The 23768-nt window shown below is 40.0% G+C and overlaps 1 long non-coding RNA gene across 1 annotated transcript in view; it reads left to right on the top strand.

The window, feature by feature from the left end:
* Positions 1-10959: 10959 nt before the first annotated feature.
* The window catches only part of LOC140705497 (uncharacterized), a 47134-nt gene continuing 34325 nt past the window's right edge, over positions 10960-23768 (top strand). The window contains exon 1 of the long non-coding RNA XR_012084891.2: positions 10960-22263. This is a non-coding gene — a long non-coding RNA (uncharacterized LOC140705497). The remainder of the gene's footprint in view (positions 22264-23768) is intronic.

The following is a 23768-nucleotide window of genomic DNA, read 5'->3' as shown; positions in this document are numbered from 1 at the left end:
ATTGAAATGCATTGAAATGCAATTAACCCGTTCCAGCTGAAGGAAAAAATCACACACACACAAATCACTGCAAGACTCATTGGAAACACGATTAATCCCTTCCGCCCGAAGGGGGGGAAAAAGAAAAGCAATCAAGCATGCAAGACCTATCGAAAATGCACAGAAAACAAAGGGAACACATCAGAAATGCACAGAAAACAAATGGAGCATGTTGGAAATGCACAGAAAACAAAGGGAGCATGTTGGAAATGCACAGAAAACAAAGGGAGCATGTTGGAAATGCACAGAAAACAAAGGGAGCATGTTGGAAATGCACAGAAAACAAAGGGAGCATGTTGGAAATGCACAGAAAACAAAAGGAGCATGTCGGAAATACACAGAAAACGAAGCAAAAAGCAAGGGAAGCATGCAAGACCCATCGGAAATGGGGACCCTCCAAAAAGCAACCAAGCCCCCCAAGATCCATCGGGAATGGGGGAAACCAAAAAACAAACAGCCCCCCCAAGACCCATCACAGCACAGAAACATAACCCCCCTCCATCCCAAAACCATGCTGCTAAAACACCGAGAACAGTTTTTAAAAAGCATAAAGCAGCACCTTACCTTACCAGGCAGCCTCCTCTGATCGCACACTCTCTAACTGCTGGGGCGAAAGAGCTACAAAGAAGCAGCCTCGTCATCACCTACAGTTAGAAATTAAAAATTTCCCCCTTTTTCCCCTTCCTTTTTCTGTTTGTAATTGGAAGCTCCAGCTGCAAGTTGAAGTAAAGTTTTGTGGCCGGAGCTGGTCGTAACTCAAAATGGTCGTATGTTGGGATGTTCATAAGTTGAGGCACCAATGTATTTGTAAGTGTATTCATTTATTTAAAGTATTTGTATACCAGGGTTATATAGGAAGCTGCCTTTTACTCAGGCAGGATTTCACGCTGGATTCCTTTTTGGCCTTCCTGGGCTCCATGATCACTGCAGATGGAGACAGCAGCCCCGAAATTAAAAGACGCCTGCTTCTTGGGAGGAAAGCGATGACAAATCTTGACAGCATCTTAAAAAGCAGAGACATCACCTTGCCAACAAAAGTCCGAATAGTCAAAGCTATGGTTTTTCCTGTTGTGATGTATGGAAGTGAGAGCTGGACCATAAAGAAAGCTGACCGCCGAAGAATTGATGCCTTTGAATTGTGGTGCTGGAGGAGGCTCTTGAGAGTCTCCTGGACTGCAAGGAGAACAAACCTATCAATTCTAAAGGAAATCAACCCCGAGTGCTCACTGGAAGGACAGATCCTGAAGCTGAGGCTCCAGTACTTGTGGCCATCTCATGAGAAGAGAAGACTCCTTGGAAAAGACTTTGATGTTGGGAAAGTGTGAAGGCAAGAGGAGAAGGGGACGACCGAGGATGAGATGGCTGGACAGTGTCTGCGAAGCAACCAACATGAATTTGACACAACTCCGGGAGGCAGTGGAAGATAGGAGGGCCTGGTGTGCTCTGGTCCATGGGGTCACGAAGAGTCGGACACGACTAAACGACTAAACGAATGAGAGATCTCTAGTGTTTCTTGTTGGTTTCCCATGTGAGTATTAATCAAGACCAACCCTGCCTAGCTTTTAAAATGGGAAGGAATTAGGTGTGTTCAGGGTGGTGTGGCAGAACGACCCTTATGTATTCATTATTGTGACGGACAGGTCAGTAACCACTCCTGTCCATCACAATGGAACCTTGATATATCAACCAATGGTTGAACAGAAGAGGCAGAACTAAGGAAATATAAGAGGAATGGAAGACAGTTAAAGTTCAGTTAGAAGTTAGAAGTTAGAGTTAGGGATATGAATTAGAATTAGGGACTTCAGTTAAGGATCTTAGTTGGATAGAAGCAGTTTAGGTAGTTAGGACCAGAAATGTGTTAAAGATGAGTAATATAGAAATAGAGAATAAAATAAGAAATGAATAAATACCTTGATTAAAATGACTCTTCATAAGCAAATATAAATGTTATCAAAGCACAGTTTATTGAATAAATAAAACAAGCCCATCCATGATTTACTTTATATGATTTACTTATAAACACTTAAATAAACATTGTTTTATGGAATAACACTGATTTAAGAGTCATATTTGATAGAGTGAGGAATAAATCCTCTGTTGGCAGCGAAAAGGGTTGAAAAATAAATGTCATACCCGAAAGTGAAGCTGGGTTGTGTAGAAGAACAAATAGGGGAATTGGGGTTGTGTGACAATTATATGTTATGTATTTATTATATGTGCTCACTTAGGGATATCTTCGGTTGGTTGGTTGGGTGGTTGGTTGTGTTTTTGTGTGTGTGTTTCTTGTTGTAACAACTTAGAGTAATGTCCACACTAAGTCAGAATGAACGAACGAACGAACGAAGAACGAATGAACTAAGTAACTAACTAAGTAACTAACTAAGTAACTAAGTAACAACACTAGTGAGGTTTACAAAACGTTGTTGTTGTTGTTGTTTAGCCGTTAAGTTGCGTCTGACTCTTCATGACCCCATGGACCAGAGCACACCTGGCCCTCCTGTCTTCCATTGCCTCCCAGAATTGGGTCATATTCATGTTGGTAGCTTCAATGACACTGTCCAACCATCTCATCCTCTGTCATGCCCTTCTTCTCTTGCCTTCACATAAATAACATAAATAAGGGTATTTATAAATAAATAAAACATAAAACATAAATAAGGGTAAAAGCAACCCCAAGAGAAAGACATCAAAATACAGATAAGAAGAAAGAAAGCAGATAAAAAGGGGCAACTGTACTATCTTTATAAATCAATTTATAATTTAAAATACCTCTAAAAAGATACAGGTTTTGAATGGATGCTGAAAAAAATATGATTTTACTGAAGATTTTTCCCACCTTAGGTTTACAGGCTATACTAGAATCTGACTAAAATTAACATAGTCAGAAAATAATCCAACCGTGTATGCATATGTTTTGTATTTCTCTCTATTGTTCCTCTCTTCCATTTCCTCATCTCTTACATAGTTACATTAGCTTAGCAAATTATAGCTTTAAAGCATCACTTGCAAATTAACAAAATTAAGCATGAAACATATACAAACACAGCAAAAGAGAAAGAATGTTATTTTTCAGTACATTTTGCGACATCTGTGTTGCAAAATTGTTTCAGTATGCCATTGTTCAGAATAAACAGCCTGTACTGACTTCAGTAGATAAAATAATGCAATGTAAAATGGTATTTCTTCATATATCAAAGATAGTTATATATATAGTCTGTAAAAGAAGGTCAGCTAATAAAGCATATATTTTGGAGCAACTGACATAATATCAGCAGAGATGTTTTAAAAGTCAGCATACGTGGAGAGGAGTACAAAATTAATAATGAGGAAATCAACAATAGTCAAATTGCACACCAATATAAATAATTTTTGTATTATTATTACCTGTGTTTTGTTTTGTACATGTCACTTTAAAAATATGATATACTCATTGAAGTCAAACAGTAAATAACATTTGCTAGTTAGGCTAAATGCTAAGGGCTCCTGCTTCTGCACAGAGGTTGCAATAGAAGAACATATGACAAGCCCTGCTGGATCAGACCAAGGGCCCCATCTAGCCCAGCTTCCTATATCTCACAGTGGCCCCACTAGATTCCTCTGGGAGCACATGAGACAACTAGATACCTGTCTCCTGATACCCCTCCCATGCATCTGGCATTTTGAAGCACCTTCCTTTTAAGCCTGGAGATTATACATCCCCACCATGGTTTGTAACCTGCAATGGACTTTTCCTCCAAAAATCTGTACAATCCCCTTTTAAAGGCATCTAGGCGAGATGCCGTCACCACATCCTGTGGCATGAAGTTCCACAGACTAACAACAGGCTGGGTAAAGAAATATTTTCTTTTGTCTGTTTTCACTCTCCAAACACTCAATATGAGTGGATGTCCCCTGGTTCTAGTTCTGTGTGAGAGGGAAAAGACCTTCCCTCTATCCACTTTATCCATCCCCTGCATAATTTTATATGTCTCAATCATGTCCGTCCTCAGGTGCCTTTTCTCTAGACTAAACAGCCCCAAACTCTGTAGCCTTTACTTATAAGGGATTTGCCCCAGCCCAGTCATCATATTAGTCACACTCTTCTGTACCTTTTCCAGTTCCACCATGTCTTTTTTGAGGTCCGGGGAACAGAAATGTACACAATCCTCCAGGTGCAGCCTTACCAGGGTTTTGTACAATGGCATTAGAATGTTGGCTGTTTTATTTTCCATCCCCTTTTGAAATGCTACTTAGCATGGAATTTGCCTTCTTCACTGCCGCCGCACACTGGGTTGACACTTTCATCCAGCTGTCCAGCAGCACACCAAGATCTCTTTCCTGATCCATCACAGACAGCTTAGAACCCATTAACTGATAACTAAAGTTTCAATTTTTTACCCCAATGTGCATTACTTTACATTTTCTTATATTAAAATGCATGTGCCATTTTGCTGCCCATTCTCCCAGTTTGGAGAGATCCTTCTGGAGCTTTTTACAGTGCTTTCTGGTCTTCACCACCTGGAAAAGTTTCATGTCATCTGCAAACGTGGCCACCTCACTGCTCATTCCTGTCTCCTGGTCATTTATGCACAGATTGAAAAGCACTGGTTCTAGGACAGATCTCTGGGGCACACCACTTTCCCCCTCTCTCCATTGTGAAAATTGCCCATTGACATCTACTCTCTGTTTCCTGGTTCTCAACCAATTCTCAATCCATAAGAGGACCTGCCCTCTTATCCTCTGATTTTGGAGTTTTCTCAGGGACCTTTGGTGAGGGACCACGTCAAACGCTTTCTGAAAATCCAGATAGACAATATCCACTGATTTGCCTGCATCCACATGCCTGTTGACCTTTTCAAAGAATTCTAAAATTGAGGCAAGACTTACCCTTACAGAAGCCATGCTGATTTTCCCTCCGCAAGGCTTGTTCTTCTATGTGTTTTAAGATTTTATCTTGGATGATGTTTTCCACCATCTTCCCTGAAACAGACACTAGGCTAACCAGCCTGTAGTTTCCTGGATCCCCCCTCCTTCTCCTTTTAAATATTGGTGTGACATATGTGCTGTCGTCCAGTCCTCTGGCACTGTGGCCTGTTAAAGGGACAAGTTATATACAGTATTTTAGTTAAGAGTTCAGCAACTTCATTCCTCAACCTTTTTATATATTATGAATGAAAAAACTGGAATGAGCTGAAGAATGACAATTTATCCTGAGCTCTTTTATCATAGTTAAGAGTTATAACAGAACTCATATTAACATGGTTTCATGCTTACCAGGATTCACTGTTGGTTAGGGTTTATTATTAGCTTCAAACCATGATTGACTCCAAACCTTGATTAGAATTAACTAAGATTAAAGTACATAACCTTTAACTATAGTTAATGTTGACAAGGAGATCTGGGGAAATTTCTGCTTGAGAGAGGGGAAATCCTGGGAAAAGGAAATGTACACTGTTGCAGGTCATTTCTGATGCCTTAACCTTGATTAGAGGAAGAAATGCATTTTATCTGCATGGAGTCTAAGACAGAGATACAACTGAATTTTGTAATTTAATGTTTTAAAGTATCTGTAACAGTGAATACTGTCAGGTCTCTGGGAAGTTATGCCTCTCTTCCCTATTCTATTTTGAGTTGGATATCCATCTATACATAGATAGCCATCAGATCTGGGAAGCCTGTTGTGTATTTACTCATATGAAATTGCAAGAACTCCAAGGAGGAATACAAAGTGGAGGGGAGAGAAATATTGTACTATGGCTTGTAATTTCTTCAGATTCTATATTCTCACTCTCCCCCCTCCCCAGTTGTTTGTATTCACTTGATTATAGATACTATGTATTATTCAGCATGCTTTTCATGTTTTACAGTTATTGGGGATAACAGGCTGGGTGATACAGGGAAGTAATAGTGACATTGTATCAATTCTAATGAAGGAGAGAAAGGGTGCCTTTCCCTGCCGTTTTGAAATGAGATACATGGGACCCATATTAATTAGATGGAATTGTTTCCAGCACTCATGTTCCTTTTCCCATAGGAATATAGTCAAATCAGCCATTTTCTAACAAGTAACTGATTGTTATTGTTACATAGAGTCAAGTCACTTCTAGCTTATGAACTAGTGATGTCCAGAAGATCCAGTCCTTAAAAGCCTTGCTCAGATGTTGTAAACTAAAGGTTGTGGCTTCCTTTGTGGAGTTAATCAACCTCATGTTTGATTTCCCCCTTTTCCTACTACAATCAGCTTTTCTTAACTTTATTGTCTTTTCTTGCCTGCTTGTGTTATAGCCAAGTTTAACCATGTTGTCTCCTGCTGAATTTTCTGGCTGGATGTGATGCCCCATAAACTTGTTTAGGTCTCTGGAGTTCCAAGGAGCCCATGAACCTCTCCTCCATCATCACATTTGAAATGAATCAATTTTGGTTTTGATCTCCATTGACCCATCATTACTCTTAAGAATCTTTTCCAATTCTTTCATACTGTCCAAGTCTCTGTTATCTGATTTCTTGGCTGCTGTCCCCATTTGGATTGATGACTGAACCAAGGAACAGAAAATAGTTAATAATTTCAGTTATGTAATTCTTCCGCAGTCATTTTTTTGTCATTCATATAGTCTGCCAGTAATATAGTGTCTTGGGTGCAAAATCTTGAGCATCACTTTGCTTGCATAGGAAATTTGTGCAATTTTCCTACATTTACTACACTGTCTTGCTTTAGTGTTTGTACACATATTGAACCTTTCCAGTCTGTGGGCCAGTTTTAAATTATTTTTTGGCATATTCTTCTCAAAATTGTGATAGATACAGTCTCTGTGCCTTGATAGTTATATTGATAATTCCTAGTAATTAATTTCTTCCATTTGCTTTGAGAACAGCTTTCATTTTATTTTCTACAACTGCAGGTTCTTCATCAAAGGGTTCTTCTTCAAAGAAATCTGTCACCTTTGCATCTCTTCTGTATATTTCATTGGTATATTGTTGCCATTGTTTCTTTATCTTCATCAGATTATATAATGATCTTTCAGTGTAAGTGTTCGTTCGTTCGTTTAGTCGTTTAGTAGTGTCCGACTCTTCGTGACCCCATGGACCAGAGCACGCCAGGCCCTCCTATCTTCTACTGCCTCCCGGAGTTGGGTCAAATTCATGTTGGTTGTTTCGCAAACACTGTCCAGCCATCTCATCCTCGGTCGTCCCCTTCTCCTCTTGCCATCACACTTTCCCAACATCAGGGTCTTTTCCAGGGAGTCTTTTCTTCTCATTAGATGGCCAAAGTACTGGAGCCTCAGCTTCAGGATCTGGCCTTCCAGTGAGCACTCAGGGTTGATTTCCTGCAGAATTGATAGGTTTGTTCTCCTTGCAGTCCAGGGGATTCTCAAGAGTCTCCTCCAGCACCACAATTCAAAGGCATCAATTCTTCGGCGGTCTGCTTTCTTTATGGTCCAGCTCTCGCTTCCATACATCACGACAGGAAAAACCATAGCTTTGACTATTCGGACTTTTGTTGGCAAGGTGATGTCTCTGCTTTTTAAGATGCTTTCAAGATTTGTCATCGCTTTCCTCCCAAGAAGCAGGCGTCTTTTAATTTCGTGGCTGCTGTCTCCATCTGCAGTGATCATGGAGCCCAGGAAAATAAAATCTGTCACTGCCTCCATATCTTCCCCTTCTATTTGCCAGGAGGTGATGGGACCAGTGGCCATGATCTTAGTTTTTTTGATGTTGAGTTTCAGACCGTTTTTTGCACTCTCCTCTTTCACCCTCATTACAAGGTTCTTTAATTCCTCCTCACTTTCTGCCATCAGAGTGGTGTCATCTGCATATCGGAGGTTGTTGATATTTCTTCCGGCAATCTTAATTCCGGCTTGGGATTCCTCCAGTCCAGCCTTCCGCATGATGTATTCTGCATATAAATTGAATAAGCTGGGGGACAATATACAGCCTTGTCGTACTCCTTTCCCAATTTTGAACCAATCAGTGTTTCCATATCCAGTTCTAACTGTTGCTTCCTGTCCCACATATAGGTTTCTCAGTAGATAGATAAGGTGGTCAGGCACTCCCATTTCTTTAAGGACTTGCCATAGTTTGCTGTGGTCCACACAGTCAAAGGCTTTTGCATAGTCAATGAAGCAGAAGTAGATATTTTTCTGGAACTCTCTAGCTTTCTCCATAATCCAGCGCAAGTTAGCAATTTGGTCTCGAGTGCCTCTGCCTCTTCGGAATCCAGCTTGTACTTCTGGGAGTTCTCGGTCCACATACTGTTGAAGCCTACCTTGGAGGATTTTGAGCAGAACCTTGCTAGCGTGTGAAATGAGTGCAATTGTGCGGTAGTTGGAGCACTCTTTGGCACTTCCCTTCTTTGGGATTGGGATGTAAACTGATCTTTTCCAGTCCTCTGGCCACTGTTGGGTTTTCCAAACTTGCTGGCATATTGAATGTAGCACCTTAACAGCATCATCTTTCAAGATTTTAAATAGTTCAACTGGAATGCCATCACCTCCACTGGCCTTGTTGTTAGCCAGGCTTTCTAAGGCCCACTTGACTTCACTCTCCAGGATGTCTGGCTCAAGGTCAGCAGCTGCATTGTCTGGGTTGTCCGGGATATCCACATCTTTCTGATATAATTCCTCTGTGTATTCTTGCCACCTCTTCTTGATGTCTTCTGCTTCTGTTAGGTCCCTCCCATTTTTGTCCTTTATCATGTCCATCTTTGCGCGAAATGTTCCTCTAATATCTCCAGTTTTCCTGAACAGATCTCTGGTTTTTCCTTTTCTGTTATTTTCCTCTATTTCTTTGCATTGTTCATTTAAGAAGGCCCTCTTGTCTCTCCTTGCTATTCTTTGAAAGTCTGCATTCAACTTTCTGTAACTTTCCCTATCTCCCTTGCATTTTGCTTCCCTTCTCCTCTCTGCTATTTCTAAGGCCTCGTTGGACAGCCATTTTGCTTTCTTGCATTTCCTTTTCTTTGGGATGGTTTTCATTGCTGCCTCCTGGACAATGTTACGAGCCTCTATCCAAAGTTGTTCAGGCACTTTGTCCACCAGATCGAGCTCCTTAAATCTGTTCTTTACTTCTACTGTGTACTCATAGGGGATTTGGTTTAGATTATACCCGAGTGGCCCAGTGGTTTTTCCCACTCTCTTCAGTCTAAGCTTGAATTTTGCTATGAGAAGCTGATGATCAGAGCCGCAGTCAGCTCCAGGTCTTGTTTTTGCTGACTGTATAGAGCTTCTCCATCTTTGGCTGCAGAGAATATAATCAATCTGATTTCGATATTGCCCATCTGGTGATTTCCATGTATAGTCGCCTCTTGTGTTGTTGGAAAAGAGTGTTTGTGATGACCAGCTTATTCTCTTGACAAAACTCTATTAGCCTTTGTCCTGTTTCATTCTGAACTCCAAGGCCAAACTTCCCTGTTGTTCCTTTTATCTCTTGGCTCCCAACTTTAGCATTCCAGTCCCCTAGAATGAGAAGAACATCTTTCTTTGGTGTCAGTTCTAGAAGGTGTTGTAAATCTTCATAAAATTGTTCAATTTCAGTCTCTTCAGCAGTGGTGGTTGGTGAATAAACTTGGATTATTGTGATGTTGAAAGGTCTGCCTTGGATTCGTATTGACATCATTCTATCATTTTTGAGATTGTATCCCATTACAGCTTTTCCCACTCTTTTGTTGACTATGAGGGCCACTCCATTCCTTCTACGGGATTCTTGCCCACAATAGTAGATTTGATACTCATCTGAACTGAATTCGCCCATTCCTGTCCATTTTAGTTCACTGATGCCCAGGATGTCGATGTTTATTCTTGCCATCTCCTGTTTGACCACCTCCAGCTTCCCAAGGTTCATAGATCTTACATTCCAGGTTCCTATGCAGTATTTTTCTTTGCAGCATCGGATTTTCCTTTCACTTCCAGGCGCGTCCACAGCTGAGCGTCCTTTCGGCTTTGGCCCAACCACTTCATTAGCTCTGGAGCTACTTGTACTTGTCCTCCACTCTTCCTCAGTAGCATGTTGGACGCCTTCCGACCTGAGGGGCCCATCTTCCAGCGTCATATCTTTTAGCCTTTTGTTTCTGATCATGGGGCATTCTTGGCAACGATACTGGAGTGGCATTGCCAGTTCCTACTCCAGGTAGATTGCGTTTAGTCGGAACTCTCCACTATGTCCTGTCCGTCGCCACGACAAGGCAGCAATCCATGAAGGGGTGTACTAAACCTAAAATCAACTAGTAGTCCCAAATGGAGTAAATTTGTTCACTCAATGGAATTTATACATATTGATTTCCATTCAACAATTGCTTTAATACATCTAATGTAGGTGGGATTAGCAATACAGTTTGTGCCTAAGGCTGTAACTTATTAAATGGATTGCTATGTAAACGCAGACCATTATATGGAGCAACTTCACATCTCTCCTGGATGTTCTTGGTGCCAAGTGACAGGAGTGGGATGATTCAGTGGAGTGATGACGCTGCATACAATCAGCCATTTTAGATGTTACAACCTGTGTTCTAAGACAGAGGTCCCAACCCCCTGAGCTGGACTGGGCCACCGAGATAGACCTCCCACCTCACCTCCCACACGCACTCACCCTGCACAGCCTGTTTGTGCCTGCGTGCGCACTCCAGCATGCCCATGTGAGTGCTGCACTGCCGTTTGTGCATGCACATGAGCGCAAGCGTGCCCAGACAAGCACCATGCTGCTGTTTGCGCATGTGCATGAGTGTGCACAAGCATGTATGCATGCACAAACGGCGGCGTGAGACTCACACGGCATGCGTGTGCTCATGTGAGAGAGAGCACATGCTTGTGCACGCATGTGCACGAGCATGGGGGGGTGCCTCTCTTCCCCAGCTGGTCCACGGACCGAAAAAGCTTGGGGACCGCTGTTTTAAGATATCAAAAAGCCTGTCTGGATCTAGTTGATATCTCAGTAGCAGGATGTCATGGAACCCAATTCATTGTATTCTGAGTAATCTATGGTATGATTTCTATAACAGTTCCATTAATGTTTTAGCCAAACGATTAGCCAAAGTTTGGCAGTTCGATTTCCCACAGTGTCTCCTTGACAGGAGCTGGTCTCAATTATCCATAAGCTCTCCAGTTATAAGATTAGGAACACAGGTCACCCGATTGCTTTCTCCCCATCGAAGCAAAATGCACTCTAGTTTTTTTTTAATGTTGAAGTTGCAGGCTCAGCAGCATAACTTAATGGCTTAGAGAGAAGGCAGCTTGTACAGAACAAATTACTGTAGGATCAATTGTGCCAAGATAGAATGGAGCACTTCCTACCAGTTTCAATGCAGTGTATTTCTTCTTAAGTTTTTTTTTTATCACATCCCTTTGCTCTGAGATGCAAATACAGACCATCTGGTGCAGTTCAGCCCATTTCTTTCATTCTTAAAACAGCAGCAGGGTTTTGCATTTGCCCACATATGCTAAGTGGAATTCAGTTCCTTGTCTACAAATTGTAAACACAAGGAATTGCCTTCAGAACCATAGACTGCTAACATTATGGCAATATTATTAAAGAAAAAAACAGTATTTTTATGTACAGCTACTTGATACTATCCAAGCTGTAGCCATTTTTGTTTACATCACCTCTATTTCGTCTAGGTTTGTTAAGAGGTGAAAGAGACAATAATTAGACCTCATATTTATGGCATTTGTGTTACTGCTGTTATACAAGCACAGCAAACTATTGCCAAATGCAGATCAAAACAAAGTATGTTCTCACCACTTTTTTTGTAAGAATAGACTCATTACCACATTATTGTTGCAATTTAGCACTCTGAAGCAAAAGGTTCATATGAAATACCCAGAGAGATAGAAATGCAAATCTTTGCTTCCTTCTTATGGGCAAAAATGAACTTTTTAAAGAAGTTTTCTCTCCACGAATTACGAAAGATTTCGAAAGATCGCGAGATTACGAAAACTGTCATGGACCGTTTGCATTTCAGGACTTTTTTTGGTGGGAAAAAAAATCTGTAGATGTGTTTTGTGAGCGCTTGCACATGGGAAAATCTGTCATTCATAAAGAAAACCTTGATTTTTGAATGGAAAATACAATTTTTTCATGCCTCTGATTCATTTGTTTGATGGTGGTAGACTAAATGCTGTTGATGGTAGAAACAGTGCTGGACTTCTTCCTCTGGTATAGGAGGAAAACAAATCTTGTACCAGTTGGTCCCCTCTCCTTCGTCTCCATGTATCAAGACTAGAGATGGGCCTGTACAGAGACAGCCAGACTGGCTTTCCTTCCAGGTGCTGCATGTGTAGAGACAGCAGGTCCAGCTCTTGAGAAGGGCAGCAGAGGGATGGAGGCATTAGGTTTGCCTACCCCCTGGCATGAACTGGGAAAAACAAATCATGAATTGGTTCATTTTTCCAGGGTTCAGGAGTGGTTTGTGGTTCACAAGTAGCCATGAATCGCTCCCATTTGTTGTTTTTCTGGTTCAAGCCCATCTCTAATCAATATTCCACATTGGCTGAGGATGGCAACATTCTGGAGCACTCCTTATATCCTAAACATCCCCTCCCCAAAAGGTTGGGACTTACCAGAAAGGAGAAATCTTGATCAACTAGGGATGCTCAGGGATTTCTCCAGGTCCCTAAAATGATGTGCTGCACTTCCTGGAATTTTACTGAGACTGGAACACAGTGGCAAGTGTCCTGTTCTGTAATTCCACTAATGCAGCAGGAGTGTCAACTCAGCAATAGCTGATTGGTGTTAATTAAACAGTTCCTGCTTTGATTTTGGATTCCGTGCAACTCATGTGCAATGAGACTACGTTGTGTGCAACCTGAAATAGAAGCAGTCTACCACAAATAATGATATTATTCCCGTTGTGCTGGCAGAGATAAGGAGCAGGATACTGGGAAATCAGTGTTAAATTTTCAATTTTTAAAAAACTTTGCAGTGTAGTTCTCAGTACATAGACACACACAGACACACAGACACATAGAAGAAAAAAAGGGTACATTAATGCATATTTTAGGGTTAAAATATCTATTTTGGATGCATTCACAGTTGGTGTATTTGTGCAGATTGTTTTGCTTTTCCTTTTTTTAAATAACAGGCTACTGAAGAAGTGATATGAATGGACTTAGAAGAAGAATTATCTGTCTTCCCCTGTCATCAACAATCCAAGCAGGCTGGGCAATCAGTCAGTGATCTGCCGAAGAAAGGAAGCAGCTGAACTGTCTTGCAGTCATGACAATGCATTTGTGGGATCATGGTTAGCAGTCATGGTTACCTGACATTTGCATGTTCAAGGCTTTTTAAGTATAACTCAGGAGCAGAGGCTTTTTACAGTCAGCTATCCAGGATGTGTTAGGAAACAGTGTGTCATTGTCAGCCATGGATTCATTGGACTAGCTCAAAGAGAACATGCCAGCTTTACTAAAAGCATAAAGAAACTGCCTTTTGTCTTGGTGGGTTTAATTTTCCTGAGCAGTCTGTATACCATTGTTCCTTCTATGCATTGTCTAGCAGGATACAGCATATAAATGTAGTTTCCAGACACTGAACTATATTTCTTTTTGAGGAATCCCTTCTAATATAAACCATCTGGCCTGAACCTGGGTTATGAGCTCACCTACTTTGAATGTGACAATGTCTGGTTTGTACGTGGTGAGCTTATGTGTTTATTGATATGAAGGATTGTTACAAAGCCATTCAGCTTGGCTTTTAATAAATGAATCATTTATGGCAATGAAAACCGTCCAGCTTTAAGTTACTGAAAGTGGGAGCTAAAGGTAAACAGAGGTGGTAGAAATAAATGTGTAACATTATTTTTCTGAGTACCTTTCACATTTCTGTGGGTTTCTACACCTTGGAAAAGCAAATCTGTTCATATTTTCATTTCCTAAGAGGAGATACGAATTCTATTCCATGAGCAAAAACATTTTTGTGTTACAGCTGGTGAGCCTTTGGGTATCTAAAACCACATAAATGAAACAAAAATAAAGATCTGGCTTGTGCTCTTCATAGTGTGAGGAGACACTCTGGACAGTTATATGGTAGTAACTGAATAGTTCTCTTGTCAATCCACTTGCCACCTTCTGTGTCCTGTTTCTGATCAACTTACATCCCTTCTTTCTTCAACCAAAGAATATAAAAGGAGAAACTGTGTGTTTCAGCCATAAACTTACCTAGGTGAAATAAAAAAAGAACTATGTGGGATGGATTCTGAGTGGTAATCATGCAGATCATTCCAATAATACAAACAATTATGCTGAATCTAATGATTTGGATCCAAAGATGAGCTGGTGTTAACATGTTTTTCTCAGATTCCCAACATGTCTTAGTGGGATTCTATGGACAGTTATAAATGTCGTTTTAAATGTTTGTGTTCTTCTTCCCTGTGTCCTGAGCTGGTCCCAATCCCCCCTTTTTTCCATTGGCTAAATGGTTGTTGCAAAACCAGTTTTTAAAATTTATTTATTTTATTTATTCATTCGATTTATACCCTGCACCCCTAGACAGCGTCTACCTTTAATGCTGTGGAATGAGACAAAATGGCAGTTTAAGCAGCAGATCTAAACATAATGGCAAAATAAGCCTTCCCACACTTAAAACCGTCACTTTTTAGGGATTGGGAACTTCTTCAACTGCAGGTTGGACCTAGAAAAATCTATATTCAAATCTTTTAAAAATTTTCTTGTACCCTTAGGAATGAGAATTATAATTATTTGCCTCATTGGCCCAATTTGAAAGGTAGGCAAAATTGCTTGCGGTACCAGGTGGAAAATTAACACAGTTAGCCATAATTAGAGGGAGATGTATGAACACCATCATGAGATCAATTTACATAAGTTTTCAAAAGCTAACTGTCAACAAAGGAGTTTCCTTAGTAAGCCAAGAGCAGTTGCAGTGAGGTGATTGTTGGAATGACAAGAGGAAGGAAATAGTTAAACCAGGGGTGGGCAAATTTGGTGGGTCTGAGGGACACTTTTGTCCCTTACAGGGCTCACCAGAAGCTCCATCTCCTGCAAAATTGCTAACATTTTCTCATTTCGCCCCCAGAACTGGAAGTGAGAAGACATTTGGAAAATAAATTGGAAAAAACATCCCCCCTTTCCCATCGTAACAAGGCCCAGCATCATGGTTAAGCAAAGAACAGCTGCTCATGGAAGCTTCCACGAATGGTGATTCTCAAATTTTGATCTTCCCCAGTTCTTGTAGGATGGGACAATCTGTAGGCATGCCTGCAAAAATGGACAGGAGGCTGCGTGTGGCCCAGGGCAGACATCGTGTCTATCCTTCCTGAGGTAAGTTCTTCTCCCTGCCTCTCAGTTTTCTACTTTTCAAACAAATACTGAATACACAACCAATTGAGGAACAATGTATTGACTTGAGGAGATAAAAGTGATTGTATGATGCAGAGTATTATACAGCTTTTTGGGATGCAGCACTTGGCTTAAATATATGATTCAGCATAAGCTTCTCTTTTGAAAGCTTATATCTCTGTTATTTTATATTCACTCCCTTCTCTCAGCCGTTCACACTCTCTTCTAACTACAGTGTAGCTGGTAAGATCTAGCAGACAAAAACCAGTGGGCAAGAAAATCAGTCATTTCACTACTGGAAAGTCCTTGATTGAGCTTGTTCTTATGCTTTTTTAAAAATGCAACTCTGCTGTTTTTTTATATAGTCTTATTTTCTCATGGCTCTTGGCTCGTTCCTCTGGAGTTTTACTGCATGTATAGCTCAGGGTCAAAACAAGAACTAACTCTGTAGGTTACCCTCCCCCCCAGCCTGTCACCTTCTATATGTTTTATGCTCCAGCTCTCACCATCTCTAGTCATCATATTGTCTGAGATGATGCGACTTGTCCTCTAAACATCAAGAGAGCATCAAATTGGAGCAAGTTGTCACTGATGAAATAAATTCATACAACCCAGCAGTTTTCATTGGCCCGTAAGCCTCTTACACCTGTAGGACACTGAAATCTCCCGTATATTTGAAACCACCATCTATACCAAATATTATGAACTGAATTTCTTGAGTCAACTCTGTTGTTAGTTAACAGTATGCTAACACTCGTGCAATTAATTTAGAAGTACAATGAGCTTTTAAAAAAAATGCTGTCAGGTTCTTGAGTTTTTTTTTATTCTATAAAACTCACAATTTTAGGGACATTACATTTTCTTTTCCTAAATCATTTTGCAGGTGACATAAATCTGGGCCCACAAAGGGTGCCTCCTAGTCTTCAATTGACTATCTCCAAGGATCCTGTACTTATACATGCATACATGTAACACGTTTTTGGGACAATGTGGAACTTTTCCCTTCCCTTTTCTTATGATATTTGAAGATAATTTTCAGTATTTCAAACACTGATTTCATCTTTTTCACATTATCCACAACAGAATGTATTACATAGTAATTCCTGTTTGCAAGACTGGGCTTTCCCTCTATTTCTAAGTAAACTGTTATTTCTTTCAAATTCCAAGAGAATTCATAAAAGCAACTAAAATAATCTTTCAAGAAAACTTTTTCATCTGACATTCTTTTTTTATTATTGTTGCTTCAGATTCTTTTCCTCATTTGTTTACCTCCTCTAATTTTTGAAATTAGATATTTTAGATGTCATCACTTTTTAAAGGTGAGAAATAGCTATATCTTAACAGATTGCATATTTCTAATCTTGCAGAAGCAATAAATCCATACACAAGTAAACCTGGCAAGGATGCTGATAAAGCAATACCAGAAAAACAAGATGATAAATGGACTTTTAAAAACTGTTCCATCTTGATACTTTAATAGCTGCTTTCTTAAAAAGAAGAAAAATTATGTTTCCTAACATTTCGACATGACTTAGAAATGTTCATGGTTTTGGAATGTATCTGGAATATAGATCTATCTATTAAAGCATTCACGTGGTTTTAGGGCTATAATCTGTGTGTGCGCGCTTCTGTTTTGAACAATGAACTTGTGTTATGTGGAAGCACTGTATATTCTCTCTTTTTTTATAAAAAATCTGTTCCACTCTCATGTTTTATTACTCTGATTAGCTCTGAGGCTAATCAGAGCAAATGGCATTTGTAGCAAAGCTTTCTTTTCTGGAAGTAAATGAAAAAGTGGATTGAGGGGGAATTTTTACATGAGACTGCTCTAAGAGAACTCTGTGTTTCTTTAAAGATGAACACAGAGGGTAAGCAAATAAGGGGGGTTGTGTGGAAATGCTGAGTTTGGCACTTGTTTTGAGCTCCCCCCCTTTGCCATGGTTAGGTTTCTTTTGTTCCCTACCACTTTGCTTAGGTTTATGGGCTACCTGACTGACAGGAAGACTACATTACCATTTATCCCTGTTTTATCACATTGTTGGCACAGTCAAATGCAATCCATTTTGTGATTACACAACATAAAGCTTAACACAAGCTCTTTCCCATTCCTATCTGTACTTTTTTGAGTCAGTGGCAGAGCTACTCTTTTTGTGGGCTGGGGGTTCATGTGCACACAGAAGGATCACTTTAAATGACATTGCACCCAGTCAAGTGACCCTTTTCAATGTGGATCTGCTTCCCTATCTAGTTGCATCCTTAGTCTGCAATTGTTTTTCTTCTCTCTCTCTCTCTCTCTCTGTTTAGTTGTCTGGTCTTATAGCTACTCAGCAGTGATCCAATAGCCAACAGAGTAGGAAAAAGGATGCCAAACTTTATATAGGAAAGGGAAGCCCGAATGTTGACAGGACCAATGGCAGCACTCAAGATGGTCTACACGATACCCTCTAGTGCTCACTACCATTCTCAAAAAGACACTAAGCAGGGGGAAATCCCAGAAGCCGACTCTTAAAAAAAAAAAAATCAGTTAACCACTTCTTACCCAAATACAAAGCAATTGTCAGTCTGAGAAAAGAAACGTTGTCTGTCCCATTTGTTTTTCACTCTCCTCCATCCCTTATTTCAATCTTGGCCAAATTCCCATGTTAATTCACTCTAAGTGACTTCATGGATGTCTGCTTTAAATATAAGAGACAATGATCTGACACTCGAGAAGATATAGGGTATCATAATCTGGCCATACTCTGTGAGGCTTGGATGTATCTCCTGGGATTACGCAAAGTAAATTAATCAAGGAGCAAGCTTTCTATGTCCCTCTCTGTCCTTCTCCACCCCTTCTAGTAAATACACTTTCAGACTCCAGTGAAAGAGATCAATGGCATAGGTTATGGTTTGGGTTCTTTTCTCTCCCCCCCCCCCCCACATCAAACCCAGGTCCACTCTCCAATGGGTTAGGAAAGTCTATAGGGTGACTACTACTCCATCCCTAAAATGAGGACAGACATCAACAAAAAAGTAGGGTATGGAGGACAAAGATCACTATAAAGGAGGCCATTTTGCAACAATTTTGTATATGCTAATTGTGACTAATACATGTAAATCTCCTATAATAGACATTATAATTTAATCAGAAGTACAATGCACTCACTATAATCCAGGATATTGTGACTGCCTTGGGACTCATTCAGTATTGGGAGAAAGAAAGGGAATCAATCAATCAATAATATGTAGATCAAGCGTAGTTCTTGGGACCATGAAGACTAATGTACACTAGTTAGACATCCAGGTTTTAAAGACTGGACTACTTTATTAAAATCCTCCCAGAAACCCCGCAGAATTACTTAGCTAGACTGCCATCCTAAACAAACTGGGGAGTGTTTCCTTATTATACACAAACCAGATGCAATCATTCTGTAATCCAGAACCATCAACATAGTTAGAGGGAAGAGGCTAGTTTATGTGCAATGGGGAACATTCCCTAGAAGCTAACCTAGCCCATCTCCCTTATCACTTTGCTCAGGCAAATAGCTGTGTGTCTGAAGACAACATGGATTCTGTTCATATGTAGGCTCTTATATGTGAGCAAAAACCCACATTTTGAGGTTTCTTGCTTGTAGAGCCTATGTGCAAGCAGAAACCTTTCCTCTTCAGCTTTGTGGCTGCTTCTGTGGCTGAAGCAAGAGAAAAGGGGACATAGACAGATTCTCCCCTCTAACCATATTGATGAGTCTGGATTAGAGAATGATAGAATAGGGCTTATTTCCAGGTAGGCATATCTAAAATTTTGCTGCACCAATGTCATTTTAGGAATTGCTTTTAAAACAAAAATAATCGTACCAGTAATGAGTACAGTATGGCAGGCTGATATGGACCTTAAACGGTGATATTTGTTTTCTGAAATAAATGTGAAATTTTCGCACCCACATCAGTTTGACCACGGCTAAGGAACACGTGGCCTTACAGGTGCTGTTAGACTTCAAGTCCCATAAGTATTAGTCATCGTGGTGAGGAATGCTGAAAGTTTTACTTATGCCCTTCAGTTGACCTCTCTTCAGCATCAGTACCTTACAGGTATAGCTCTCTCAGTTAATACAGTAGTTGACTGTCTATTCATGTATGCTAAAGCCCCTGTAAATGCCGGGGATGGAAAGAACACATGCTAGATTTTTCATTCTTATTAAGTCTTCTTGACATCTAGAAAATACATTTTCAAGAACCACAGGTTCCTGACCCGAGACAGAGACTGCGACTACACTGGCGGGCTGGATTGGAGGGATTTGCTGCAGCTTTTTTTTGCATGCTATTTTATACTTCTGTTTGCTGCTCCCAGGCTCTGGAACTCCCTCCCACAGGAAGTTATTGCTGTCCTTCCACAGGCAGGCAAAGACATTTCTTTTCAGGCATGCTTTTCCTTAATGACTGGTGGTCTGAGAGGGCTTTTATATGCACTGTTGAGCTCTGTTGTTTTAAATTTGTTTTAGTATTGGTCTTAGTAGCCATTTTAATATTATACTTGTTTAATTTTTTAAAAATATTTGTATACTTATTGTTTTTAGCTTTTAAATACTGTTTTAATCATGTAAGCCACCTTGGATCCTTTTGGGGAGAAAGGTGGGATAGAAATATTTTAAATAAAGAAAGAAATAATAGATGATCACACGGAGACTGCAGTTTCAATCTGATGTGTGCCACAGTCCCCCCTCCTATGATCTTACCTTCTGCCAATCTATAGCTCTCCGTTTATCATTAGTTGTAATGCTGGTGGGCTGTTCAAATTGTTGCATTGTGTTTGAGAAAAGCAACAATTTCCCAGAATTTTCTAAAGTACAAACTTGTATACGCATACTGTGGAAACACAGTAGTCTGCTGTAGATCAGTGGTTCTTAACGTGGGCGATAATGCCCCCCAGGGGGCGATTTCATTTTTCAGGGGGGCGTTAGAATAAAAAGGGGTGGCGTGGGGGCGCTGGAGCAGAAGGGGGCGGTAGGGGGGCGCTGGAGCAAGCCAAACCTGTGAAGATGGCTGCAGCCTTTTTACAATGTGCATGAATATATATTTTCCTCTAATCTTAATTTAGTTTCAGAGTTTTCGTCTTGAAATTTTTAATTTCTGCATTGCGGTTTGTTTTTATGCCCTTTTTATATTTCTTTTTGCGTCTTAAAATTCGCTTGCAACTAAATCATTAAATGTTACTTTTGGGGGGCATTTCATTTTCTTGGAATTGAATTTTGTTTTCAGGGGTCATTGGATTTAAATGTCTTAAATAAATAAATAAATAAATAAATAAATAAATAAATAAATAAATAAATAAATAAATAAATAAATAAGCAAACAAACAAACAAACAAACAAACAAACAAATAAATAAATAAATAAATAAATAAATAAATAAATAAATAAAAGATATCATCACCGCGGGGAGGGGGGCGATGATAACTTCCTCAATGGCTCAAGGGGGCGTTTCTTTCAAAAAGGTTAAGAACCACTGCTGTAGATCATTGCAGCTGTTTCCATTTAATTTCTACTTTTCCCCTTCTGTGTAGAGGTGATCTAGCGCTAAACTAGTAAATTAATGTAGTGATACAGTGATCTAGTACTTTTTCTAAAAACCTTTTAAAAAGTACTTCAGGATGACTAAGGAGAAAGATTCTAGGAGTGGGTGTTCCCACTGTCTGGAACATCATGCCCAGCTTAGTATGTCATCAGAATACTACCCACAGTTATGCTCCTCACCCAGTCTTTTGGAGAATGAAGCAACTGATCACACCAGGAAATTTCCATTTAAATTGTTCTGGTTTGAAAAAGTTAGAAGCCCCACAGTGGCAGAGAAAAAAAAAAACCTCAATGTTAGGAGCAAAAGAAGGCCAGACTGACTGGTTGATGGGCTTTTTTTAAAGCAAAACAAACTATCAAACAATGAAGACCTTCAGATTTTTTAATCATAATTTTATGACTGCAGAGCTGGAAGGGATCCTATGGATCACCAAGTCCAACCTCTGTCAAGGAGGCACAGTGGGGGGATTTAAGAATTCATGAAACAAAGCAGCTGCTGTTGTGCTTTTGTGCAACTCATATGACTTATGTAATTTGTGTGAAACCAAATTGAAACACCAGAAAATATCTTACCATGGTCACATGGTGATAAGGTGGGTGGGGGGAAATGCAATTCCCCCTCTTTGCCTACAAGCATGAGACAAGCCAGGATTTACATTCTGAGTCCATGCAGTTATCACACAAAGAGGCCGAATCATTTCTGCAGTTGCAAACACAATGTTGTGTCTCATTAGGGAGCCTTCTGGACAGCTGGAGTTCAAGCTTCATAGATGGCCCTGCTCCAGGGCCTCCAATGATTGCCAAGTACCGTGGGGGGTGGAGGGAGGAGGAAATAAGAGATGAATCATTACAAAGTAACAACAAGTTTTATGAGGTTGCCTGTGTTCATCATAAAAGAGCAAAAGAGAGTATAAACAGTTCCTATTTTTCCCTCTCTGGAAATCTCAAGAGAACGTAAAGTCATTTGGAAACTGTCCAAGAAAGTACACATTTATATTTTTTGCTATTTTTGTCCTACGTTGCTCATAAGGCATATTCCAGTCTAGTACATGAAAAGCTGTGGAGCTGCTTGTGTTATCTAGTGAAAAAATACTCCTGGCTGAAGGCTTGACCTGTGGAGACAGTAGAAAACTCCTATGAATGTCAATTAGTTTTCTATCTGGACCTATTTCCTAATGAATTTTTCCAAGTTATTTGATAGTTGCAGTTATGACATGTAAATCCAATAGGGGAGCCATTTAAGTTACTGAAAAGTGATGGTGTCATTGTCATACTGAGGCTATATCAAAACCTCACCCAGAAAGAAGTTAAGTACTGTATTTGAGGTTGATTATATAGCCAGTTAGCTCACTGGAAGGTCAGGTGATTAAGAGGAATAACAAATATGTTGGAAATTCCCAGACATCATGAGGCAGGTAAGATGTTACTTCTTCCAAGGTCCTTTCCCGAATAAGTTAAGTAACGATCTTTTCCAGTGGAAAAGTGTTTGTGCTTTCCTACAGAATTGCAGGACATTATTTTATGCTCTACTTAATTTATGGAGGCAATTATGTTTTATGAATGAGGTCTTAAGTGAAGTGCAATAGCCTAAATTTTAGACCGGGATTAGGGTGGGACTTAGAAATTAATTGGAGAGTGATTTTCCCCTTGGGTTGTATTTGGATTAGCACTCTTGTCAATTTTTTGAAATGTTTTGAAATGCTGTTTTGATGGAAATGCTGCAATTTTTATGCATGTATGTCTTTGTGCAAGTATGTTAAGGGGTGGTTAATGTGGGGAGGAAACCTAACAGCATTCCGCTTTCTGGAATTTTTCATAACATTGCAAATTAATGGTAATGGAAAAGAAGCTGCTAACATGGGGTTTTGTTACAGATTATTTGAATGAAATAAATCAACTGGCTGTCTTTGCTCTAAGTGAGATTTAAATGTGTCCTAGTAATTATTTCTAAAACTTTCTATATAGGTAGATATAAGAAAGCATATGGAATTTTTTGCAGATTGTATCCTCTGTGCTTGGGAACCTGAAACTTGTATGTCTCTGGCAACATCCTTGAAGTTGACATGAGCTCAGCAGGCTTTCTGCTGTAGAAATTCAGATCAAATATGCAGAGAGCCTACAAGGATGGTCCATCAGGAATACAAGAGATAGATGATGGAAGAATTCCCATTCTTCTCATTCATGCATTTAGCACAATCTGAGAGAAATTAAAGCTATCTCTCTCTCATCCTCTGCAAATTCCATGAGGCTTCCGGATATGGTTCCATTTATACTGGACAATGCTAGCTAGCAAACATGGCCTATTTAATCATTCAAATTTTGGAATACCTTTCAAACTGACCATGCTGACTTCGGAGTTCTGAGAGTTGGAGTTACAGCAGTTTGATTCAGCTTTAACTGCCATGGCTCTATCTATGGAAATCTTTAGATTTGTGGCATGGCCAGTTTGAACTCTCTTACCACACTTCCACACTTCAGATCTGTAGTGTGGTGAGATACTTAGAAATCTCTGCCCTTCTCTGACCTACCAGAGATTTCTAAGCATGAAACTACAGATCATAAGCTTCCATAGAATGGAGCCATGGTCTTTGAAATATAATTGAACTGCTGTAATTCTGTAGTGTAGATTCAATCCTTTGAAAACCATCTGGTTTATGAACATGGAATATTGTTTGTGTGTCTACAATTCAAAATGCTAGGAAGTAGTTTGGCATTGATTTGCAATGTCAGTCCGCATGGCCAGGTGGAGAAAGGATGGCGAGCTTTCCATAGCAAAGGCCAGCCTGAATGTTGACAAAACCAATGTCAGCAGTCAAGATGGTCTTCACAAGATACCCTCCAATGCTCAGTTCCATTCACAAAGAGATGCCAAGCAAGGGAAAATCCCAGAACCTGACTCCTTTTTCATGATTCTCACACA

The sequence above is a fragment of the Pogona vitticeps genome, chromosome 3, assembly GCF_051106095.1.
Source record: "Pogona vitticeps strain Pit_001003342236 chromosome 3, PviZW2.1, whole genome shotgun sequence".
Classification (NCBI taxonomy): Eukaryota; Metazoa; Chordata; class Lepidosauria; order Squamata; family Agamidae; genus Pogona; species Pogona vitticeps.
This window is presented reverse-complemented; position numbering and strand designations above follow the sequence as displayed.